A 13,925-nucleotide genomic window follows, 5' to 3' on the forward strand; every position below is an offset into this window, starting at 1 on the left:
TTGTTCACCAAACCAGGGGAGCATCCGTCCCAGGAAACCCAGCCTGGTGTTATCTATGAGGTGTAAATTTAACCTGACACCTACAAGGATGAAAGACTCCAGACCCAAATTCCTCCCTTTGGGATTTAACCAAAAAACTCTCAGCAACCCAATCACATGGATTACTAAAACAACAACAAACTGGTGTTATAACTGCTGAACAGTGTGGAAACTCAGTCTGGGACACCCTGCTCATCATTTTAAGACGTTCTATCACTTTGTACGTGCCTCACTACAGAAGTTACCGAAACATTATGATCTCAGAAATCCTTCCATGGAGCCACAGCGCCACCTAGAGGACATGGATAACGGACACTCTAACGATATCACCCTGTAATTAAAAGCTCCAGTAATTAGAAAGGCTAATGACATGCGTGTTTTTCCCATTCTAATGCCTACAAGTGAGATTCAGTTGCATTAAAATGTGTAATACAGTGTACCCTCCCTATAACGCGGTTCACCTTTCACGGTCTCGCTGCTTCACGGATTTGCATCGTGCATTGTGTTCTGCATTCTGATTGGCTAAACAGTCTCTCCGCTTCTTCTCTACCTGTGTGTCAATAACGTTGCGGTTTAATATGTACACGTACACGTTCATTACAGTTCTCAAACATAATCGATGGTGGCATGTCGGCATATAAGAATTTTTTCCCCCCAGAAGAAAAAAGAGCGACAACAACTACCGATAACTGTTCTTCTCTCGAAAAAATACACCTGCACCGCGGGCTTTAGAAGAAAAAAACGCTACAGAGCGGAGTCAGGATGCAGCGGCTCAGTCAGAAGAGCAGTGAAATACACGCGAGTCACTATTTGTCCCACTGTACTTTGTATTTCTTTTCATAATCATTTTTCATTTTCTCCGGTTCTAATCCAATGACTCGAGTCGCGGTGCTGATCTCCGCAATTTGAAGCCTTCAGTTCGTATTGATGATTAAAATGATTATTTTACAGTACAGTAGTTATTTGTAAAAAAAAACAAAACGTTTATACAGTACTTTTATGTGTTAAACAAATGCTTGGGCCTGTAAAAAGGTTTTGTTCTTTGGTTTCAATGCATTATGGAGTATTTCATTGTATAATAATTGTAAAAAAAAAATAAAGGTTACTACTTCACGGATTTCGCCTATCACGGGTTCTTTTTGGAACGTAACCCCCGCGAAAAACGAGGGCTCACTGTAACCAAAATTACTGTAAGCCTGATTAAACCAAACGGAGAGAACTTGAGACGATAGAAAAATTAGATTTTTACTTTTCAACTGCGCAGTGAACCTTTGATGGAAACTGTTGGACACACCTTTACACACATTCTGACTGAGTGGAGGTGGCCAAACCTGACTGGCAGTCTAAGTTACTGCTCCACTTCCTGTAGCAAATTCAAAACATTGCGAGCAGCTGAATAAAAAGCACGTTTGGTTTCAGTGTGAGTTATTAAATGGGACAGCAGCTCACAGAACACTACACCGATCTGAGCACAATGAAAGCGTCAGAGGGAATTGTTGTTTTACTCCTCACTCACGCTGCCTCTGCAGGTAGGTGCACTATGTTTCTAACAGACATTTACAACTGACAGAAAGGTGGTTAATGGTTTTACTTCTGCTCTTTGAATATAACAGGAAATGATTTTATCCTAAATATTATCCTAACATGTTCTACTGTCGTTATCTCTGGTAAATGGAGTTAAACACGTTTTCATTTTCATCGTCACACAAACGCTGGATTAATGTTGAAGTGGTGGGTTGTATGTTTTCTTTTTTTAACCCAAATCTTTTTCTAAACCTTTGGTAGTTTTCATGTCTGAATCCAATCAAACTGAGAGGAGAGAAAATGATTAAAAAGAAGAGAAAAACTGTAACTTGACCTAAAGTTTGTGGCGTTCGTTTGCAACAGAAACAGGTTCAACAAGTCCGCCTCAAGTTTCCAGTTGTCAGGATGTGAACTTCCTCAAAACAAAATGTAAAATAAAGAAAAAGGACATGTTTGGTTTGGGCCCGAAAGGCAGAAACTTTCACACTGGGGGCTGATAACACAGTCTGAGAGAAACACAACTTACAGAAAATATAGGAATCATAAAAGGACACTGCTCATACAATAATGATTAAATGAAGACTAAAATCATTGATAACAGAGAAACAACAGCGGTCTGTTGGAATTAGGGAAGTCAGTTGTAGAGTGGGCGTGGATCACCAGCAGGAAACAGACTCCAGCAGAGCTACACATTCCTGCTGCAGTCATGATTGTTACGGGGAAAATGAATAAGGTCTCATGACTTTTGATTCATAAGCTTTCACGGATTTTCTTAGTGTTGATATTGAAAATGTGTCAGAATTGTAGCTTTCTCTCAACTTTTAGAAAGAGTCATTATGGCAGGGTGTACGATTTCTCCATTAGCATTTACAATGGCCATGGAGATAATTATTAGAGCTTCCAAGTGGGTTGTAGGTGGAGAGAGACGTCAGGATGGCATGCACCTTACACCCATTAGGGCCTACATGGATGATATGACGTTGGTGACTACAACAGTGCCATGTATGAAGAGAATACTTCAGAGACTTAATACAAATCTAAAGTGGGCTGGTAAATCAAACCTACTAAGTCTAGAAGTATAACAATAAGTAGAGGGACATTTTCGAGGACTCTGAATGGAAGCTGATTTGTGATAGCTCTCAGTCCTTCTCCTACAATAGCCGGCACAAAATGTTACAGTTTAACCTTATACACAGGGTTTACCTGACACCTCAACGCCTTCACAAAATAAGCAGTCGCTATTCAGAATATTGTCCTAGATGTAAGACGGAAAAAGGGACTCTTCTACATATGTTCTGGACATGTAGTTGTCTGGAACAATACTGGAGGTCTATCTTAAACAATATTAAAGGAATTGTGGGGGTAGACATCCCAACCAACCCGAGACTGACGCAACTGGGGGACGTCTCAGTTTTGCCAATCAATGTGAGGGACAAAGTTCGCTTTATCAGACTGGCTCTAATTGCAGCTAATAAATGTATAGCCATTCGCTGGAAAAGTGGGGAGCCCCCTGGTGTTTCTTTGTGGCTTAAAGAGCTCTCATCATACTTACCCTCAGAAAAGATTACGTTTAATCTCAGGAAAAAAACTCTGCTTTTTGATAAATGCTGGGGAAGCTTTGTGACCTTTTTGCAAAATAGCACTTCTCTTAATTGTGATGGCCATGTTTAGACCTAGCCACTTAAATTATTTCATTATGTACAGGCTACTGGACAACTTATCATGCAAGTATATCTTTGTTGTGTACCTTTTCTTTTTTTTCTTTTATTATTTCTTTTTTTTTTCCTTTTGTTATTAAACCTTAAATTTGATTTGTTTATCATTTAGCTCATGTATTTTTCTTGTTGTGACTTTTATGGATGTGAATGCTGTTATGTTGCAGTATTGTTGATACGGATTGTATGTGTGTGTGTGTGGGGGGGTAAAATTTCAAATATCAATAAACATATTGTTACAAAAAATAAGTAGAGGGAAATTAAGTGATAGAAAGTTTGTAATGAAGAAAACATTCCAATAATTAGGGCAAAATCAGTAAAGAGTTTAGGCAGGTGGTACCAGGCAGACATGAATGATAGAGAGCAGGCAGTGCAGTTTGGGAAAGATGTTGCTGAGGGACTGGATAGAATAGATAAATCAGAGCTTCCAGGAAAGTTGAAGCTGTGGTTTTTGGATTGTTTCCTAGGTTGATGTGGCCACTGTCTGTGTATGAGATCCCATTGTCTGTTGCAGAAAAATGGAAAGATTAGTTAGTTTTTATATTAGGAAGTGGCTAGGTGTTGCTAGATGCTTAAGTACTGTGGCACTGTATGGGAAAGGCATACTCGAGCTCCCGGTATCTAGTCTAGTAGAGGAGTTTAAATGTACTAAAGTTAGGACAGAGCTCCTGTTAGCTGGGAGTAAAGATGTGGTAGTTAGTAAGGTGGTTCCAAACCCAACCAAGGGGAGGAAGTGGAAACCAAGAATGGCAGCTCAGGAGGCAGAAGCAACTCTTAGACATGCAGAGATTTTGGGTAATGTGTAAATAGGCCGGGGAGGCTTGGGGCTTGGCCCAGGGAAACCGGTGTGGAGTAGAGCAGGTCCCAAGGAGAAGAGAAAACTAGTTGTTGAGCAGGTTCGTAGAGAGGAGGAAATGTTAAGGGGTGCAAAGGCAGTGGCTCAGGCTAAGCAGGGACGGTGGTTGAATTGGGAAGGTGCAGAGAAGAAAAAGCTTAGTTGGAAAGAACCGTGGAGTATGGAGGAAAGGAGTATTAGATTTTTGATAGGGGCAACATATGATGTATTGCCAACTCCCCAGAGCCTAAAACTCTGGGTAAATGGAGACCCGTTATGTTCGTTATGTTCAGGTACTGCAACTCTAAAGCATATTTTGTCAGGTTGTAAGGTTAGTCTGTCACAAGGCCGGTATACATGGCGACATGACCAAGTATTAAGAAGCTTAGCTGCAGGTATTGAAGATAAACGAAGGCAGGTAAACTTAGGAGGGTCTAAGGTGAAGAGAGTGGCAATTCAGTTTGTTCAAGAGGGGGAGAGTTAATAAGACGATAAGGAGGCACGGCAGCTTGGAGGATGCTTGTGATTGGGAGATGTAGGTCGATTTAGGAAATAAGCTTGTTGTTCCCCAGGAGATAGCCTCTACAAATCTAAGGCCTGATATAGTCTTGTGGTCTAGGAGTAGAATGAGAGTCTATTTCATAGAGCTGACTGTTCCTTGGGAGGAATTAGTAGCAGAAGCACATGAAAGGAAAAAGCTTAGATATGTGGAGTTGGGGGCAGAAGCAGAGCAGCGAGGATGGAAAGTTAGAATCTGTCCAGTGGAAGTAGGATGTAGAGGATTTGTTGCAAAGTCTGTTGTCTCATTGTTGAGGGAGCTGGGTGTAAGTGGACAGAGTGTGAGGAAAGTAGTGAAGGAAGTGTCAGATGAGGCAGTAAAGTCCAGTCAGTGGATTTGGATTAGAAGAAGCAATAGTAGCTGGGGGCCCAGCAGGGGGAGCACTTAGGGTAAACAGACTTTTGGAAAAAGCAAGGAAGAAATCCAGGATGTGTTTAAGTGGAGGGTGGGGCCCGTGTGAGCCTTTTGAAACCAGGTGGCCATTTTAGGTGAGTTGGCCTGTATGGCTTTGTTTTTACTGGCATTTTTAGTGACTGTAGGACTGTTTAAGTGAGTTTTTCTAATGAATCTGCTAATGTGTTTTGTCCTGCCTCCACCTCTGGTACCCTCTATGCTTTCATTACCCCCTACCCGAACCAAGGTTTGTATCCCCACCCCGCTGTGACTGGTGTGCAGTTGGTGAGAGGCTGGGGTAGCTTGTGGTTGTGGAAAAGAAGATGGTTGTTGTGGTGTGAGGAGCAGTGATGGCTGGCATTAGGGGAGTGACTCTGGGACGCCAGTGATCACCGTCTAGCCTCCTGGAGGTGTCGTGGGCCCAACTAGACGAAACACTGATGAAAGGACGTTCCCACCTGATGACCCCAATAACATGTTGGTCAGCACTGCTCACTGGTCTATACAGGGAGTAAAGGAATCTGGAGGTTCTTCATTAGGTACTGAGCTAGTATTAGAAGATTAATTGTTGAATTTAGGGAATTATACACTGGGTCCTTTCTCTTTTGTTACAAGTTTCTTGCGTTTTCTTTGAATGAGTGATAAAATATGATTCTAAACAGAATACAGCTGTTTCTAAATGTCATCAACCAATATGTATGCTCAGATTTTGGGTTTGGGACTTTTTGGTTTGATTGAAACGCACTCACTTTTTTTTTTTTTTTCACAAATCGCATTTTTGATGTGAAACAAAGTTCTTGAACAATAGTTCGTATTTCTCAATAAAAGAAAAACTGGATACTTTTATTTGACTTTTCTCTCAATACTCAAACAGCACCTGTGAATGAAAATGGCTCTCCACTACAGAACACGGCATCAAGTAAGTAGGACTTTAACTGCTCTTCCTGTTTTGTTTTTTTTACTTTTGGATTGGTGAAAGAATAGAGCAAAGTGACACACAACATATACTGACAGGTCCACCAAAGGGTTGGCCTTAAAGGGACAGTTCGCCTCTTTTGACATGAAGCTGTATGACATCCCATACTAGCAATATCGTATAAGAACATTGACTTACCCCCTACTCGTGTTTTGCTTCTCAAAACAATATGCGTTCAAAAGAGTAATACATTTGCATCACAAAATCATTCATCCAGAAAAAATCAGACCTCACAATTGCTTGGCGCTATTTTCTCTCCCTTCGTATCACTGCGTGCTGCCGCCTGCCGCGCCTGTTTCACGATGTAGACCGTGCAGACCGATAAATAAGAATAGAACATTGCTGTTTTCTTACGCTGAAAAGGGAAAAACTATTGTGACATTTCTTTCCATTTTCTAACAGCACCTGTGGTTAACACAAGTATTCCAATGAGGAATAAGACAGCGAATACAAGTAAGTGTTTAGACTTTTAGTTCTTTTGTTGTGTTCTTTCTCTAAACTCATTTCTAATGCTTTTGGACATTTATTGAATGTAATAAACCATATATGCACCATGTGATATGCACAGCTGTTTTTCAGTCTTTTGAGAGAATAGTTAAGTGAAGTAATGGAGTAACAAAAGCTCCACCTCAACCATCCGGAGCACCGGTCTGCAGCAAAAATACCAAAACAAATCCAAATTTGAATGAAAGTCCCCATCATAATGAACAGTCTCAGCTACGATTTTGTTGGTACAACCTATCAACTTCAAACTGTTTTACATCATCAGAAATGTTTAGCTGTCCATATTTGTTAGTTTACTTTGTTCCATATGCTGAGTGACACATTGTAATTTTTGGTGAATAGCTTAGATCCTGTTTCAAACTGGTCATTAAACATGGTATACAGGAACACTGTTATCTCGGGCTGGGCGATATGGGAAAAAGTCATATCCCGATATTTTTTTACATCAGTCAATATCGATATATATCCGGTCCATAACTTTTAGCAAAGATCAATACATCATTAACAGGCTTGTGCAGAACTTAACAATCTTTTGAAGAGATCCATTTAATCTGACTCAGGTGTGTTGAAGCAGGGCAACATCTAAAACCTGCAGGACAGCGGCCCTTGAGGACCGACTTTGGACATCCCTCCGCTATGGAGTCAAAGAAAGTTGCCTCCTTTCCTATCCTATGTCCTCTGTGGTGCTCTGAAGGGTCGATGAGACCAAAGTTTAAAGGAGAAGTAATTTTCTTTTAAACCTGGACCTTATTTCTGGCATAAAATACGTTCAGTTTGGTGAAAGTCGGCGTTCTTCGGAAGATATTTAGATCACTGGAGATTCGCGTATATCCATATAACGGGGGAGAACAGGGCAGAGACAATACAGCTTCTAAATAAGGCATTATCTGTCTTTATTTGACCAATACTTTAAGATGAATGAATGAATGAACGCGTACTATTGCACTGTTAGCTCAGAGCTGCTGTGTTGTTGTTATTGGGGGCTATAGGGCGGCTTATGAGGGTGGATGATAACTTTTACTCTGGTATATCTTTATTTTGATGATTCAAGTTAACTTTTTAAATCATATTTACATGCTTTTATGTAAGTACAGCGTGCACAACGCAGAGAACTCATCTGTAATGTATGTATTTGAAGTGGTATCACTTTAACTGGAATACTTTTTTTGTGTTTTAAAGGTCCTCGAATTGGCGCCCGTGTTGTTTTACCCATCGTCATCAGCATCATCATTCTCATTGTGATTGTCTTGGTCGCAGCAGTGGAATATAGAGAAAGGGCAGGTAAGTCTGAAATTTTCCTGAACGTAAATTTGCTTTTTGATTTTTCTATAATTTAAGATGGTCCTCCACCCAAATATGACCCCATGGGTCACTTGTTCGTGCAGGCAAACGCAATTACCTTCAAAGAATATGTAACCTCCAGTGGTCTATAGAGAAGTGTAAAATTGGCGCCCATAACATGTCGTTGGTTCAGTATAAAGAATGCGTTTTAGCTCTCACATTGATGTTTTTTAACCTTAAATCGAATTAAGCGATCTAACCTAACCAAGTAGTCTTGATTTCCAGGAATGTTATTGCTCCGTCCAGGAAGTTGTTGTTGTCTCGTTCGTCTCCATGACGTAGTTGCGTTTTACTGCTGTTACGCGCCAGGGGCCCGGTACATCCGTCTTCGGCGTTGGTTTTCTTGTCCGAGTTTTCCTTCTCGTAAGCGAAGCTAAAGAGCATCCCCTACCCTGATTTATTTCTCCGAGGTTTAAGCCGGAGAGAACCCACTCATAGACGGGGGGAACATGCCGACTCCACACAGAAAGGCCCCAGCAGGGAGATTAAGCCCTCTTGCTGTGAGGCGACAGTGCTAACTGCCACGCCACATGACCGTGCAGGCCCGTCCAGGAAGTGACTAAAGTGTTTTAGTAAAGTCTTGTTCCATTACTGACTGAACGTAAACTGGAAATGAGAAACTGTTGTCATATCGTGGTGCTAAACTTGAGTGCTGTGGTTGAAAGTGCTGCACATAACCGAGCTACCCTCATTCGTTCAGTCAGCTGAGCGAGTTTTGGCGTAGCCTAGTTCTTCTACTTCTAGAAGTCCATTAGGCACAGTAGGAGGCGACTTTTTTCACGAACGTGACATGTCCTTTTGACAACAATCCCGTGGATGAAGGTGCAGCATTACTGCGCAGAGAAGTAAATATTCATCGGGAGATGGTTATCAGACCGCATAGATGTTTCAGCATTTTCAGACATTTATCTTTTTGAGCGGCACCATCAGTATTTTGTTGGGACAAAAGAAAAAAAAGACATAAAAGACAAATAAATATTTGTATGAATAGGCTAACCGAGGGGTCCAAAGATATGAATGTAATACTCATATATGAGTGAAGCAATAGAATATTGCGCATTTTCTAAAACTAAAATAAGCCATTAAAACAACTGGTGATTTTCTATTTACTTTCTATTTCATTTATAATATTACTATTTTGGCATTTATTTCTTTTTTTAGGTTCACGTGAATGTACATGTAGATGTACATGGAGGGACTGTGCCAAATGTTGCGGTCGCGTCTGTTGGATACTACTTGAAGTGCTCTCTGCACTCTCCGAGGTTGATATAGACTAACTGAGACTGAAGAGACTGAGACGTGAGGGATACAGGTTTGTTCAGGTCAAACACAAGTGGCCTGATTGCTACTGCAGATGACTCAGTTTAGACTGAAAAAAAAAAGTTCAGACCCCACAGATTTAACAACCTGGAAACAATGAAAAGCTTCTTCTATTAATCCTATTTTTATCCATGATTTTATCCATTATGTCTTTTGTTTTTGACAGTTACTTTTACTTTTTGTTTGGTTATTTACATGATGAGTTGTATTTTTCCAGCTGCATTTCTTTTAAATCCAAAACTTTCATTAAAGGATTAATCATTGTCTCTTGCTTCATGCATGTTTATGTTCCTCCTTCGGTTGTTTCAATGAGAAAAAAGCCTATTTTTCACTACATATAAAATACTTTAGCTTTTTTTACTTTATACTTTATCCCTTTAAAGGGACAGTTCGCCTCTTTTGACATGAAGCTGTATGACATCCCATATCAGCAACATCATTTCTGAACATGTTCTTACCCCCTGCTGCGTCCTGTGAGCAGAGTTCCAGCCTCGTTTTGGTGTTGATGAAGGTAGTCCGGCTAGTTGGCTGGGGTTTAAAAAAATAAAGCGTTTTGCTTCTCAAAACAATATGCGTTCAAAAGAGTAATACATTTGCATCACAAAATTGTCCCTCCAGAAAAAGTCAGACCTCACAATCTCTTGGCCCTATTTTCTCTCCCTTCGTATCACTGCCTGCTGCCTGCCGACAGCCGCGCCTGTTACGGTGTTTACTGCTCGGTCTGCACTTCGGCCTGCACGGTCTACACAGCAGGCAGTGATACGAAGGGAGAGAAAATAGGGCCAAGCGATTGTGAGGTCTGACTTTCCTGGAGAACGATTTCCTGGAGAATGATGTTGCAAATATGGGATGTCACACAGCTTCATGTCAAAAGAGGCGAACTATCCCTTTAATGCGCGATAAAATGTTTATTGCCGTTAAATAATCAATGATCAACGAGTTACCTGGCCCAGCCCTAATTTGAACTCTGAAGCCTCGGTGCTCACCACCAGGCAGCCTCATAACTGGAGGTGAGAACACATCCCACTTCCTGTGAGCCTGATTAAAGAGAACTTAACACAGACGATAGAACACAAGATTTTTACTTTTCCCAACAACTCCACAGTGAACCTTTGATGGAAACTGACGCACTTTTACTACACTGATCTGAGCACAATGAAAGCGTCAGAGGGAATTGTTGTTTTAATCCTCACTCACGCTGCCTCTGCAGGTAGGTGCACTATGTTTCTAACAGACATTTACAACCGACAGATAATGAACAAGGTGGTTAATGATTTTACTTCTACTCTTTGACTTTGACTTATGATTTTATCCTAACAAGTTCTACTGACGTTATCTCAGGTTTTCAGTGCTGAAGTAAATGGAGTTTTACATTTTACACAACGCTTTAGTTCTTAAAACAGAGAAAAGACAAGTTAAAGTCTGAGAGAAACACAATTCATAGAAAATATAGGAATCATAAAAGGACACTGCTCATACAATCATGATTAAATGAAAATTATTGATGGCAGAGAAACAAGTGTTGGTATGAGGGTGTGGGTAGTTTTTTTTAAATTCTGTGTGCAATATAATTTGAATCTCAGTATAATGAGCTTTTCATTTTATTTTGTAGCCTAAACATTACTTTCTCAGGTTATTTGAGGGTTTGTTGAAGGGGACACCAGTTAGTTTATAACCAAGATGAAGATGAATTTAGTGATAAAATGGGATTATTATTGTTTCTAAATGTCATCATCCAAAACGTATACTCAGATTTTGGGTTTGGGACAAACTTTTGGACTTTTGTTTAAAAGATGTGCATTCATCTGGATTAAAAAAATAAAATCAAATCATATTTTTGATAGTAGAAATAACAAAAAAAATCCTTCCTATTTCTCAATAAAAGAAAAACTGGGTACTTTTATCTGACTTTTCTCTCCATATTCAAACAGCACCTCTGAATGAAAATGGCTCCCCACTAAAGACCACAGCAACAGGTAAGTAGGACTTTAACTGCTCTTCCTGTGTTTTCTAAAAGAATAAAGCAAAGTAACACACAACAGATACTGACAGGTCCAGCAGAGGGTTGGCCTTAAAACTAGAAAAAAATAGGCAAAAAAAAATAGAAAAATACTTTATTCATCCCCCAATGGGGGCAATTCAAATTAGTCAAGAACAATTATTAATATTTACAATGATTTTATATTAACAACAACAATAATAATACCAATTCTAATAAAAATACTACTTTTAACTAACAACAGCAACAATAATAATAATAATAATAATAATAATAATAATAATAAATGACTAAATAAATAAAGTAAAATAATTAAGGTGGAGAGTAGGGCTGGGTGAGTTATCTCGTTACTATCGCGCTAACTTGTTAATTATTTAACTCCGATAATTATTTTGTCGCGCATTAACGCAGGTTTTATTATTGTAAAAATCTGTTGCTTTCTGCTGTGGATCCACCAAACATGGAGAAGGGAACTTTTACTCAGCCATTTTCATTTTAAAGTTGGACATCACCGTTACAGGTGCTCCTCGGTCTCGGCGCTACTTCCTGTTTTACTTGTTTCAACATAAAAGCACGTATTTCAAAATAAATTTGTAAAAAAAACTCCTGCATTTACAGCCAAGTTGAATTGTCTTCTCAGCGTAGTAGTTCCAGTCTAAAATATCACTTAAAGGCAAAACACACAACTGATAGCAGCAAGTCATTCAAGGAAACAGACAGTGGAGCGAGGCTTCTACATAAAAACTACAGAAAGATGCTGATGTTAAAAGTGTGTTTGCACAACAAATGTTATGGCACTTTCATTCATATGGCAGCACATTTAAAATAAAGCTAAATGCTAAAAGCTATACACTACTTTTGGATTCATTTTTGGATTTTGCGAACAAATGCAATTAATCGTGATTAATCAGGGAAATCATGTGATAAATTAGATTAAACATTTTAATCGTTGCCCAGCCCAAGTGGAGAGACTTCACCTCATTAACGGTTTCTCTCACAGTTTAAAAAAACGGGTTATTGTGACCTGTAATAATGATAATACTCCTTTGTTACTTCAGGTCCTGCTTTTGGGAATTACCTCAATGTTGGTATCGTCATCGGCGTCGTTATTCTCGTCCTGATCGTCTTAGTCTTAATAGGAATGGCGGACTCGGAAGGAGGGAGCGAATCCAGTAAGTCTGAAATTATCTTATTATGAAACCTGTAAATATGTATTTGAAAGTTTAATAATTCAGATAAAACAGAGTTGGTGACAGACTGGATCTGCTTCTGATGAAAGGAAAGTATTTATCCCGGCAGTACTGATTAAAATGCTACATCATCGTAACAAAGGCTGTTAAAATGCAGCTTCAACGGCTTTACAGGCAAAACAATCTCAGGTATCAGGCACAAATCTCCAACACACAAGGTTTCTCCCTGATACCACAAACAAATAAATACTGACCTCATCATGAGGTAGTATTTAGTATATTTAGGTAGATGCTTTTGTGTTTTTACATTGAATAAATTACTATTAAGTCAGTATAACCTGTCTAAGAAGTTTGTTTCTCCTCCTTTGACCCCAACGGAGGAGCAACTAAAGAAATGTGCATCAGTAGAATCAAACGGGACATCGGATCATCTCCCATAACCAGCATTGCTTTCTCTGGCCAGGACATTTCACTGTCATCTAGTCACCAACTTGGGTGTGAGATTTGACCCTCAGCTAACCCTTGAGGCTCACATCAGGCACCTTTTTACCACCTCAGAAACATTGCAAAACTCTGTCCCACTCTCACTGTCCCTAATGTAGAAGCTTGTCCACGCCATCTCCCCCATCCTCACTGCACTGGCTCCCCATCTCCGCAAGGATCAAATATAAGGTCTCCCTCCTCACATTTCACTGCAACCATGGCAGCGCCCCTCCATAGCTCCTCACCCCGTACACCTCAGCACGATCCCTCCGGCTCCACCAACACACACCAGCTCAACCGTCCAAGGACTAAAGCCTGATTTATGGCCGTCGTCGGAGACCCTCCCAGAGACGCTCTCCGTCCTATCTATCCGCTGAGGCGATGGAGACTCGTGGAGACCGCAAGGGTTGTGATTGGTCGGCTAGCAACATCATTTGCGGAATCACTTTCCCGGTTTAGCTCCTTCCTCTCAGAACAACAACACCGCCATTTTTGAAAGAGTTTACTGTGTGCCGGTCAACATTTGGTCAAAATTATTTGCATTTCAAAGTCAACAAGCTCCAACTCCAACAACAGTCTTTCTCTCTCGGTGTGTGGCTTTAAAAAAAGGACTTCAAACATTTGTCCTTAGGAGACATTTTAATCGTTAAGATCTCAATGACTTCGGGCTGCTGCGTTTTTATGGGTTTAACTCCTGTAGCACCTTGAGATTGTTTTTACGATGTAAAGTGTTTTTCAAATCAAATGTATCATTGTTATTATTAAAATGGTCATGAATCTGAAATGTTCATTTAGGAGTGTTGACTACATGATAAGTGTCTATTATTCTTTAACATAATGTTATTTTATTTTCCATTTAGGTTCCAGTAATGAGTGCTGTTCAGGCTGCGGAGTATTCTGTGTGTGTCTCCAATGCTGCGGAGATATCTGTGTAACACTCTGGGAGTGTCTCCAATGCTGCGCAGATATCTGCGAGTGTCTTGGAGACTGAAGAAGGATCTAAGAAAGATGTGCCAGTTGTTGTCGCTGACTTCCTCTTTACCTTTT

This window comes from Odontesthes bonariensis, chromosome 19, assembly GCF_027942865.1.
Source record: "Odontesthes bonariensis isolate fOdoBon6 chromosome 19, fOdoBon6.hap1, whole genome shotgun sequence".
Lineage (NCBI taxonomy): Eukaryota > Metazoa > Chordata > Actinopteri > Atheriniformes > Atherinopsidae > Odontesthes > Odontesthes bonariensis.